Source organism: Opisthocomus hoazin, chromosome 8 (genome assembly GCF_030867145.1).
Source record: "Opisthocomus hoazin isolate bOpiHoa1 chromosome 8, bOpiHoa1.hap1, whole genome shotgun sequence".
In the NCBI taxonomy this organism is placed as follows: Eukaryota; Metazoa; Chordata; class Aves; order Opisthocomiformes; family Opisthocomidae; genus Opisthocomus; species Opisthocomus hoazin.
The window spans coordinates 28160859-28173757 of record NC_134421.1 but is presented as its reverse complement, the minus strand read 5'-3'; the positions used below and the strand labels follow the sequence as shown (position 1 = coordinate 28173757).

Sequence of the window (12899 nt, the reverse complement as noted above, 5' to 3'; positions counted from 1 at the left end):
GCAGTTGTAGTCTCCTTTTTTGCTGATTTTCTCCCCCCTCTTACCTAATGTCATTGTTGAATTGTTGGTATCAATACCAATAGCTGCCTGTAATTGCCAGATTTTGTCATGCTTTAGGCATTTCTACAGTAGAGCTCAGGCTAACCATTGATTCAGTATCATGCTGCCTTAACAATGCCAGGTTAATCTATTTTTCTATCCAGTCATTCCCACCCTTAGGGGAAACTGTTCTCCAGTGAGCTCGTTCAGTAAGAGGTCAAGAACTAGAAACTCTCTGCTAATCACCATCACTGTGATATCTTGTGAAAATTGAATTACCAGGGACAGAACCACTGTTATTTGTTTCCTAAAAACAGTCCTGAGCACAGCCAGTAATATCACCTAGTCCCATTATTCAATTATAAAGCTTCTTATGTAAATCTCAAAACCTCGGCTGGTGTATGGGGAGAAGCCTGTGCTATGAGATACTGGGTTCAGCAGATAGAAAAAAAAAAGAAAAAAAAAAAGATATGACAGGTCTCAAAGCTCAAATTTTTAAAAAAAAAAAAGTGTTATTAGATGATATCTACCCAATGAAAGTCACCCAAAGAATCAGAAATTGTTTTTCTAGTATGACTGAAGAAGTACAGCAGACATAACTTTATACATAGTTAAGGGTTCATTTCTGGAAATTCTCTTACTGTAGTAACTATTGGAAGCCTTCTATCTCAGCAAGTGGGATCGAGGTGCTTTTGGTTCACCTACTGGAAGTTAAAATATTTTATTCTGGAGCTTGCTGTGGACCTTCTGGGCATGAACTTTGTCTACAGTACATGCGGTTGACATGCTTCCACTCATGGATGTGCCATCACGTAACATTCTCATCATTTCAGTCTCAGTGCTATGATGGATTAGCTCTACCTATTCTTAAATCTTCAAAGTAGGAAAATGGAACTTGTGAAAGTAGAATTTATGAAAAATGGAAGATCTAGCTGTTACAGAATGTAACTTAAAGACAGGTCATACGTCAGGGAACAAAAAAGCCAACACACCTATACTTAATTCATTAAAACCACCTCCTCCTACCACCACTAAGTCTCAAGTAATCCTTGTGCTAACACTGCTTGCTGCTAAGATTTACTGGGAAAATTACATAGTTTCGCTAAGATTAGCTGGTCTTGATCACATTCTGAATGTTCACGCAGAATTTAGTGTTCTTAATTTTCACTCTTTTGGCAGATGTGATAACTAGCAAACTTGGCACCAAACACTGGTATTTCAGCATGAAACATCAGGTACTACTGTGTAGCTTTCATGGGCAATATCTTCACTACTGAGACTTCAGGTAGGTCTCGATCCTGTTTTTAAAGCGTCTGGACTGGAGGCAAGGTAAAAGTTGGTTGTGGCTATTATCCACTTGGTAATTAATTAGATGTAAGAGAAACAGTTAATAGCTTGAAGTGACAGATACTGAAAAGTTCCTCACATCTCCAATATATTTAGGTCAGGTATATTACTCGGGATTCTCTGATTTGATGCTGCATATCTCCATTACTCTGGAAGTTCAAACCTTTCTATTCCAGAAACTTTGCCTCTCCTAAACTACAGGCTCCACTATGAAGCACCACGATGTCCTTTCGTATTGAGATAACATTTAATACATCAGTGCCTCCATCACCATAAAAAACTTAAAGTTTAAAAACATTTGCACCATTACCACCAGATCTTCATGGTACCTACTGCTTCCTCTTCTGAATATAGACAGTGTGTACTGTGATGCACCATAGATGGGGAGTGACTAAACTCTGCAGCTGCACCAGCAGAAGGACAGTTTGAATAAACGACTACTGATCCTCCTACACTTCAATTTCCCTGCAGAGGCAAAATAGCTTTAGGGGAGTTTTTGCTGATTTTGCTGATTTTGCTTTGTCCACTGTCCGCAGGTATCCTGAGATGTAGGAGTACCAGCAGGGAGGAGCCACTGTCTTGCCTCCACGATCCTCTCAGAATGCCATGACTCTGTGGAGTGTCTCCACCCAGGACCCACCTGTGGCTAACCAGTTTGGATTCGTCAAGTTCACAGTGAGCAAAGGGATAACTAAAACATCCAAGCCATCTGCCACTTGCTCAGTTTAATCATAACTTTCCAGTGTGCAGCAGGTGGCCAGAGACCAAGGTCTCTGCATGCCCATCCTTCAAGATCGAAGAAAAAAATTCAGATTGTCACTGAACCTGTCCTGCCTCATGATCATCTGTATCTCATGGGGCACACTTTCTGCCCCAGGAGATTCTCAGTGGTGAACCTCCACCATCTAAAAAATTACCTCCAATGTCCTGCACATGCAGATCAAGTTTATGGTCTGAACGGCACAGCATACATTGCCACTGCTCACATGTAGTGGCACAGTGAGAGTGGTGCAATTTTTCACATATGCTGGTCTGTGTGTGGGAACAGGTAGGGAAACCTCTGTGCAGACAGCTGTTGCTACCTTAGCACCTTGTATTCCAACTAGACAGAAGATCTGCTCCTATAGTCATTATGGGGATGTGGGAAGCCATATATATATTGGGGCAGCAATGGAATCCATGGGTTCAATGTTCATGGCACTATTACCCTGTCTTCTCCCTCTAAGCTGTTGCATTCAGGGAAGGGAGTGGATAATACAGTGTTCTTATTTTGAAAGCCTGGGCTGCATTATCCTGATATGGCACAAGTAGCAAAGTTGGGCTATGACTAAGACCGCAAAGAAGGCAAGGAACTGGTGGGCAGTTCCTGATACAGGCAGTTGCTATTTGGAAGCTTTCTCCCACAGCTCACAGCCCCAGGAGAATCTTCAAAGGGTACAGCAGTTCTTGCACTCAGACCCGTGTTGTGCATTGCTTTCCAGCAGTTCAGAAATCAATGCCATCATTCCATTGGAATCACAGGCATCCTCTCCATCTCCCCACTCTCAGCTTTGAGACAAATATAGAAAAGCAGTATGCTAACCTGGGCCAGATCAGAAGGACTAGTAGGGCATGTCAGAAAGGGATGCACTGATACTTGCAACAGTGCGAGCTGAGCAGGGGAAATGGGAATCCTGGGCCATGTCCTCAGATGGATCCCTTGTGGGAGTCAACAGTGAGGACCCTCTGCAGTGAGGACAACTCTGAAGGGAAGTTGCCTTCTCAGGATGTTCCTGGGTCATCAACCCAGTAAAAAGGAACAAAATTTCAAAACAACTGCGGTTTTATTGTGGGGTTAGAAACAGAGATTTCTTGTAGCTCTTCATGAAAGACATACATGTCACACTGTTCTGATTTACTGTGATTTGTGTCTTCTTGCCTTTAGAAAAGCATTCTTCTTTCTTTTTTTTTTTTTTCCTTTTTAAAAACTTTATCTGGCATTTATCACTCTCATACCTGCCAGCAGATGGGATGCTTTCAATGTCCTGAGGCTGCCACCATTTAACAATGCTCCCAAGAAATGCTGGCCTTCTTTCAGCATATGCTCCAGAACAGACCCACTTCCCCAGGACCTTCTTGCACCCTTTATGAATCTTCTGCTTGATAACAAGAAGGAATCAAAATACTGAGAATATCTGAAGAATTTTAAAAAGAGGGAAAAAAAGGAAAAAAGGGACGCTCATCAAAAGGGGCTGCAACAAAAGCTAGGGCGGGTACAGCAGAGAAGAGACTTCAACAAAAATAGAGGAAGAGTGTCAACAAACAGATCGATCACAATTTAATAGTAGAAGATTGGCAGCTGAGGACAAATAAGAGGGCATATATGCATTTGGATCTTTATATAGCAAGTGAATCACGTCAGGGAGTTACAAGAGTTCTTGAAGTTTCCAGAGTCTTCCGATGGTGTGCATGTATTAGACAACCCTTGGTTAACCACATGATGATGCGGTTCACACATGGGGTCAAGACATTATATTTAAGAGTAAGCTTCCAGTTTAATTATAGCTGAAAGGAATTTAGTTTGCACACACTGGAAGCACACAGAGAAACAAGCCAACACGATGCAGATGGAAACAACTGAGGGACTCACATTAAAACATAAAAATAGTATTGCTATGAACAGTTAGAACATTACGAACATTAGACTGCTAATGTGGTCATACCCTGAGTAATTTTAATTGTATTTTTAAATTTCCAATAGGAGAAGAAGGAAACTTCTGATTTTCCTTCTACGTAACTTTGAATCTTAAACCTAATTTTGGTGATTAAAAAATGCCAAAACCACAACAATTTTTACTCTGTTTTCATAATATAATCAACTGAAATATTTCGTACGCTGAAATCAGAAGGAATCACTGTAACTACCTACTCTTGCTCTACTAATCACAGACCATAAATCTGCGTTAAGCTAAAGTAGATTTTATACAAGAAGGATTTCAACCATTAAACACTGAAAGTGATCCCTCTAGTAAAATAACCAGAATTAGTCATTCTTTCTGTGAAAAACATATGCCTTTTTCAACTGTATTTATAGGGGATACACAGCCACATTCAATGCTGCAGTTCTTAAAGGCTCAGAACAAGGCTATTGGCAGGCCCACTTCTATTACATTTTAGACCTGCCATGCCACACGCATTTTTGTGGCTGATGTGTGAGTTTACAGAACTTTTAATACATCTCAGATACATTTCACTATATATGCGTGCATCATTTTTTGTGTAGACAAGTCAGATGCATCCTGGACTTACTGGATATATATATACAGTTCCAGAATAACAGATCCGTGTATATGTGGCAGGTATTTGTCTCAAGTGATCAATTCTACTCAGAAAAGAACTCAGCAGGATAAATAATGGACCATCTTTAAACCTCCTTTTTGTCCTCCATTCCTACTGCTTCAAAGACTTGTTAGGTTCATAGGACTTGTTTTTCCAAACCATAATTTTTGGATAGACCAAATACAGTCATAAACTGACATTTGGATATTCCATGTTTTCTGACTGTGTTTATCAGCCAATGGTTTGAGATCCTGCTCCCTTGTCATACAACTGACTGTATATAACTACATAAGAAGGGTCAGCCCCGAAAGATTAAAGATCAGAATGAAGTTTCCCAGCCCTCTACTCTTCTGAATTGGTTTTATACAATATGATAGGCTGTTAGGTCCTCATTCAACTCCATGCGCACATTGAAATTCACATGCAAAAATATGTTGAGTCTGTGCATATATTTTAATCTCTCCATTCGGTCTGCACGTGTCAGCTCCTATGTTAATATTTTTGTTACCCCAGAGCAGTATTCCTTTCACTAATCAATACATTCCTATCAACTACTACAAGGCAATTACAGTTACATATCTTTGATGAGTCCTCTTAGGGAAAAAGAATTAAAACCTGACAGTACCAGCAAAGGAAGGATGAGTGAAGATGAACACCAATGTGCATGAAGCATCAGAATGCCTTCTCTGAAGTTTACAACAGAAAGCTTGAATCCCATTACCACAATTCTAAATTGCAAAGTAACTTCTCTTGTAATTTTCAGGCAATGTGACAACATTTAAGCAAAACTGGAGTATATACATATCTGCCTTAAACATACCAGAAGTTACCTCAATCGCTGAATCTTCTTTTTCTCCTTCAAACTGCACTGAGAAACCTGATCTTTTTTGCCGTTGGCCCAGCACTGGGCAAGGGCTTGGCACGGATGACCTCCAAAGGTCCCTTCCACACTAAATAATTCCATGGAGAGAGTTTTAAGTTCAAAGAATTCACTAATTTGCCACAAAGATTCTGAAATTTAATATACATTTAAATCGGGCTGCAGAGAATTTTAAATAAAAAACCCCAAACCCCTGCTCATCTCACTCCATTCATTAAAAAAACCACCACACATCGATTTTGTGAGGGCGGCCTGCCTTACAGAGTATATGGGGCTCTACATACTTGGAATAAGTCTGCAAAAAGTAAATGAAATTGTCATCAAAAGTAAAAAATAAACCTCAGTTGATTACAAGCATGGCCGCATTTTCAGATATTGATATTTACACTAAATGTCCTAATCGTCGAGTCATGTCAAAAAAAAAAAACAACAAACCACACCAGCCAAAAAACCTCATGAAGCAGAGAACTCTGAAAACATAACCATGTGAGAATGGGAAACGAACATGTACTTTTTAGACATCCAAATTTAAACAAAAATCTGTGCTTATTTTTGCAAATGTAGGCAATTACTCTTTGTCAGAAAATACAGACCAAAAAACCTCCTAAAATATTATACTGGATAATAGAATGCCACATCTCAGAGAACATTTTAAATTTAAAAGTTTGAAAACTCTGCTTTTATAGCCTCACTTACAATCTGGCTTTACTTATCATTCAAATGGTTTAAATAAAAGAAAGATTTCAAGAAATATTTTAATGCTTTATATTTTTTCACCTACCCAGTGAGTCACAGTAAAGCAAATAATGAAAAAATATTTTTAGAATAAAGACTGAAAAGCTGCTGAAGCCTGGCTTGGCAGGGGAACTCACATGTACGGTACGACATTATTTAACTGGTATAGGCTCCTTCTAGAATCTAAAGGGAAGAAACAGTAAATATAGATAAATATTTTTCCCCAAAATTCCAACATTGAAGTTGCTCCTATTCCAGGTCATAATCTGTTATCAAGTCAATATATGCAAAGTCATGAGGTGCTTGGTACCTTTAGGAAGTTTTCTGACTATGCGATTAATAAGAAATAAAAATATTAACAAATCGTATTCTCATCAGGGGGAAAAAAAAAAAGCTTTCCTAACACCATCCTCTCAAAAAACAACCAACTAAACAAACAAATAAACCAACCCCCAAACAAACCCAAGAACCAAGAAACACAGACTTGCTTTCATCTCAAAAGAAAGATACATGGTGTCAAATTGAGTAAACTCAGAAATCTGTAAACAGCTGCCAGGAGTCAGCTTTGCAGAGACTGAGTAAATTTCCCACTAAAGTCTTTTACTAAGGATTTCCATACCAAGACTCTGGTCACATCAAAGAAGGAGGAAGAGATGAAGGAGGAGTACTTCAGGCATCCAGCTTGGTCTCCTAATTTGACACCTCAAATCCTACCTAATTATACCAGTGGTGCCGAACCATGCACCTAGCAAGTGCATGCAGCTCTTCGGGCCACTAGAGGAGAACTGCAGGCTGTTCCCTCCAGAAAACTGAGTCAGAAGAGGAGTTGGGGAAGGAATGGAAATGGAGGGGGAACAGATAACGAAGACCTTCATTAATCCTCCTGGTCCTCAGGAGCAGGTGAGGAACAGGCCAGGTAACTACAGTAGCAGCAACCCACTACTAAGTAGCATCTATCTTGCTCCATCAGGATACGACTGAAGGCATGCTGAGTTATATATGAGGAAACACAGGCATCCAAGGAAGAATGCTGAGGAAGATGGAATTTACTTCAGTGGGTGTTAGGAACAGCACGTGTGGATTAAACACCTCTGTCCCGTATCTGCAAGACCACAGAATTCCATGAAAACAGAATAAGCCCTCATACACATTATTCTGTGCAATACTTCCCACGCAGCCAGGACTGCAAAGAAGGGGAAGGAGTGGAGGGAAAGAGCTTAACAAGGTGACGTATGCTTCACTAATACCTAAACGTGCATTTTATACCTCTTTATTCAAAGGAAGAAGAGAGAAATTTTGTTTTCCTTTGCCAGAAAAAGGCTGACTTGCGATGTAGTAATACAACTTAATTAAAGCTGTGCTTGACTGATCTAAGTCAATAAAAGTAAGACTGTTTATCTTTCTTTAAAAAGAAAAAGAAAAGATCTATTGATACCAAACTTTATATGGCTACAGTAAAAAGTTTACCACTTTATCCGGTATTTTGAATGTAAGTAAAGCAATCCCTCATTTACTTTAAGTCCCCAACATTTTACTATTAATACACAAACACTGTTTCTTAGATTCATCAGGAGCCACAGAACAGACATTACAGTTCACTTGCTCAGGGAGCACACGAAGTGCCCAAAACTCTGAAGGACTGCAACAGACACTAAACTGGTGTAGCACCTTACGACTACCCCAAACCTTCTGAGAGGTTCTGAAGGGGGAGCAGGATATTGACAAATTACTGCTTCCCTTAAAATCCATGTAGCACATACATGCTCCCTACAAGAAGAGTTTTAGGCAACATAATAACTTGAGAATTCTTCTAATTTGAAACAAAGCCTAAGCACTTATTTTAATAGTGATTCTAGACCTGAAGTGCTCAGGTATCGTAGCCGTACACAATGGCAGCCTGTGAAGCAGCACATTAAAGATCTTTAAATACATTCTCTTCCCTGTGCACTGTGTATCTGCTGCACCATCTACTGCAAAATCTATTCCAGGTTGATTGGTTCCTAGCTCACTGTTTTTTCCAATCATTTGCATGGAGCCTAATCCAACAACGCTGGATGTTATGTGACCATTGCCCACAATATTACGAGAAACCATGAATAAGTTTCCCTTCTAAACACACAACATTTAACTGGCAAAAAGCAACAACTGTTTAAAGTGATCTGTACTATGAGAGGGGGAAACAATGTGGTTCATTGTCATTGCATTAAAGATTTTTCAGGTTGTATGAAGAAATGTTACAGCAAATCTATAGCATTAGCTGCATTATGTCTCCATCAAGAGTGAACTCAGTATTAGCTCAGTTAAGAATTCTGCAGCTCAGTTTAGACATCCAGGTGAGTGAACGGACAAAAATTGCAACAAACAGCACAGGATGTGCCCGCCCTCGGTTAAGAATTATATAAAGCTCCTCTTCAGGAGCTGCTCCATTAACAACTAAATTGATAGCAATTCTTTTATATTACCTTCTGTCTGCAGATGCTGATAATAATGTACAGACCAGGTATGAAAGTGCATCCTCAATACTGACTTTTTCTAAAACTGCTCGAAATTTCTGTGGTACATACACTATAAAGCTGGAAAATGAAAAAGTTGTCATCCTGCTTCTCATTGGACCCCACCCTATCTGACTTCTTCTGTTACCTCGATTGTCCAACAGCCTTGGAATTATTTATATTTTTAAAGTGAATGCTGTAACAAACACTCCTGCAATCTCACGTAGCCTGGGAATAATTTACCAGTTGGACTTCTTTCACTTGGGCAAGCTCCGGGAATGAGAAGACAAAGTACTACCCAGCTTCTGCCTGACAAAGGCTCTTAGACAAGCATTCATTTTGCTCACCTTGAAGGCTACCAGCTTAGATGTGAATCTAATTTTATTCCCTCACCTTTCTGTCCATAACTGGTTTTAAAAGCTTGCTTTCTCTATACTCAGATGTTTGATTTGCACACCAAGATTGAGAAGTCATTTCAAGTTACTTGTAATTTTGTCGCAGGAAAAAGAAGTAAAAATCTAACTACCATACATTCTAGCCTGTCCACAGTGACATCAGCTTAAAAACTCATTTCATTGGACCATTCTGGATATTTTGCATTTACAAGCTTTTTCTTTTTTTCAAATCGTTAAATAGATATAGTGGCTGATAAAACCAGTTCTTACTGTAATTATGTCTTTTCAGATGTTCTCAACAAGATCACTCTTCAGCAGCACGGTGCAATTCCATAAGGAAAATCCTTCCTATTGTCTGAGGTGCATTACATGCATATTCCTCCTCCTAGTTAACTCCTTACCTGCCAGTCTCCAGTAAACTATGATATCACCTTTAACAGAAGCATCCTGCACTCCTTCCACAGAGGAGGGGTGATCAACACAGCACCTTAAAACAGGACTCCTTCCAACCATTTCTTCTTTCTGTCACCCCTCCGGCCTCACATCTAACTCAATCGCACCAAAAAAAAAAAAAAAAAAGAAGTTGACTTCACTTTTTTTAGTCTGAAATTCCCCAACTCCCATTACAGAAATGCATTTAAAGAATACCACACAAGTACTACAGAAAGAGGCAGACAGCAAGATTTTGCATTTGCACCTCACCTCCCCGAGGGTATCGGGGCTAAGGAGGGAATGATGATGTCTAACTCAGGAATAGAAGGTTCAATACCTAGTGGCTTTTATTTCGGCGTCTGGTATTTCACTTGATCAGTAACAACCGCAGTCTCCACCGGCTTCGAGCGGGGACTCACACAGCCGAGCACTCCTGGACCATCTTCCTAGCAATGATGACACAGGCGCTGCTCCGAGGAACCCCCAGCCCCCGCACCCGTCCTCCGGCAAGACAGGCTGCTTGGCACCTCAGCATTTTCTTCGGTCGCTTCGTCAGCAGCCAGGAGCAGAAGCATCCATGGGAAAAATGGCATATTACAAATTTCGCTTTGGGAAGCAGAGCTCGGCTCAGACCATTGTCGGGAGGAGAAGGGGGGGGGGAGCGGCTCTTAAAGCTCCAGCAGCCCCTTTCCAGCAACAGCATCTTCGCAGCTGGAGGCGAGCGATTACAGGGGGAGGGGCCGGGGCGAAAGCATCTTTCTTTCATTTCTCATCTTTCGTTAAACTGAACTGAGCCATATCTGGCTTCTCTGGTTCTTCAGTACCTCCTGGACTAATTAGGCCTCCGTGCGTGACTGAAGTCCCCGCGCACGCACCACTTGCCTGCGTGATCGAAGGCAAACGCGGTTTTCTGCTTCACCGAGAGCAACCCCCTGCCCACCGCTCGCCGCGGCCTGGCAGGCGCCGTGCGGAGCCCGAGCTCCGCGCCGCGGGGCCGGAGGGGCGGCAGCGGGGGCCGGCAAGGCCCCGCCAGGTCACCCACGGCACGTGCCGCCCCGCGGCTCGGGGCTGCCCGAACCGGGCTCTGAACCGCTCGGCTCCGCCGTTTGAGGAGCTCGGGCCGGCGCCAGTGCATCTCATCTCATTGGATACATCGTGTAATAAAACGTATCGTCCGCTGTAATCCGGCCATGACAAAGCACTGGTAAATCTGCTATAATCTGAATAGTCCGGGGGTGTAATTAATTAATACCACGCATTTGGAAAGGCCGGGCGGGGGGGCGGCGGCTGGGCGCGGCGGCGGGCTCCTCCTCGGCGGGGAGTTCCCCTGGAAGCCGCCGCAGTGGTTTCCACCAGTCCTTAAATAAATTCTGAAGTAATCGCGGCTGCTCCCCCTGCCTGGCGCGCGCGGCTCACCAGGTGCAGCTGCCGCTGCGGCTTCGCGCCCCGCACGGCGCCAGTTCCCTCACGCCACTCCTTACCAAAAATAAAAGGGAGTAAAACCTAAAAAAAAAAAAAGGGGGGGTGGGGCGCGCGGGGGCCCGATCCTGGCCGGAGAGCGGCACCTCCTCCCCTCTCCTCAGCCCGGCCGCTCCTCTCCGGCCGTCAGAGCGCGCGGGGGGCGCGCGCCCGCCCGGCTCCGCGCAGGGACCTCCGCCCCCTCCCACCCCACCGCTCCCCGGCCGCGCGCGCGCGGCGGCTCAAGCCAAGCGCGGCCAAGGAGGCGGCCGGGGGCTTGCGGCGCCTCAGCCGCCCCGGGCCACCCCCGCCATGCCCCGGCGCCCTCCCGGCCGGCGCCCCTCCGCGCCCGCCAGCGCCGGCCCGAGGCGGGCGGGCCGAAGAGGGCAGTGGAGGCGAGAGGTTGGCGGGGGTAGTTGAAGGAGCCGGGCGTCGTGAATAAATGAGGACCAGAAAACGGTTTAAAAGCGGGGGTTTCAGAGCGTTCGTCTGAAATGCGGTTCCTCCCAGCTGGAGCACGATTGTGCTGGTGTCAACAACGCAAACGTCGTTCTTGCAAGAAGTATTTCAGTATTCGCTTACATTTCTTCCACGTATGGTGGAAGCAGGGTATGACCCCAAAGTCCCATTTCGTAGAGCAAGAAAGGGATTCGGAGGAGTGAGGCCACCCTACCAGATGGGGTCTAATCCCCGACTCGTTGAGGATGACTTCCATGGTTCTGTTGATCCATGAGTTCCTGTAAGGAGTCTCCTTCTCTGGAGATATTCAAGACCCACCTGGACAAGGTCCTCTACAGCCTGCTGTAGGTGACCCTGCTTCAGCAGGAGGGTTGGACTAGATGACCCACAGAGGTCCCTTCCAGCCCCTACCATTCTGTGATTCTGTGAAGCCTGAAGTCACCGCGTCAGCTTCGGGACGGTGCCGGGGGGAGAGGCAGGCGGGGGAGCCAGGGCCAGCGGCCAGCTGTGGCTGAGCTGCGCTTGCCGCTGCGGTGGCTTCTCCCTAGGTTTGGCCCGTGATTTTGCTCGTTCCTGACACTGTGTTGCGAGAAATGTAAATGTGCAGAGGGTGCGCATGTACTGTAGAAGGCAAGTAGCTGAGAAGAGTTGCCAGCATGAACATCTCAAAAACAAGGGTGAAGAAAGTACTGGTGCCATGCCAGAGTTCGTTGCCAGAGCTTGGTCCTTCAGCGCAATGCATGGCTTAAAAGAACCAAAATAAAACAACTCTTCCCCTCCAACTGTGCCACTATTCCAAGTGGCTTTTTGTCACTTTCCATAGCCATTCCAGATCCTTATCCTGACTTAATTTATCTTCAGCATGCAAACCATTAGAGCAGTTGCCTGACAATCACGCAGTAGCTGAAGGCAAGACCCACCATCCATCAGAGGCTTACACACATGGCTCCAACAACAAATCTGAGCACTGAGTTAGGCGAGAGAGAGAAAAAAGCTTAGAAAGCACTCGTGAAAGCAAGCACGTCCAGCAGGCAGCCACATAGGCTGGCGAGCATGAACTTCTTCAAAGAAGAGCGTATCTGATGGGTTTTTTTCCATTATTTATTTGATTTGGGGTTTTTTTTCATTTCTTTGGAGATAAACCACGTTACTCTGTACAATAAGGTGTGTAGGTCAGATCAGGATTTGCCGCTTCAAACTCTCTAGAACTCAGCACTGTTATGTTTTATAACAGCATCGGTATGCATGGAAATACCACTCTTTTCTAAGCATTGATAAAGATGAGTGTCATGGATGACATCCTTCCTTCTTCCCCTCTTTCAAACAGCAACTTACTGATTAAAG

At 43.7% G+C, this 12899-nt stretch overlaps 1 protein-coding gene across 4 annotated transcripts in view; it reads right to left on the bottom strand.

Moving 5' to 3' along the window:
* Positions 1–10258, bottom strand: part of PPFIA2 (PPFI scaffold protein A2) — a 357310-nt gene extending 347052 nt beyond the window's left edge. For all 4 annotated transcript variants that reach the window (XM_075429542.1, XM_075429536.1, XM_075429538.1 and 1 more), the window contains exon 1: positions 9976–10258. The gene's annotated coding sequence lies outside the window, so the exon portion shown is untranslated. The remainder of the gene's footprint in view (positions 1–9975) is intronic.
* Positions 10259–12899: the final 2641 nt, after the last annotated feature.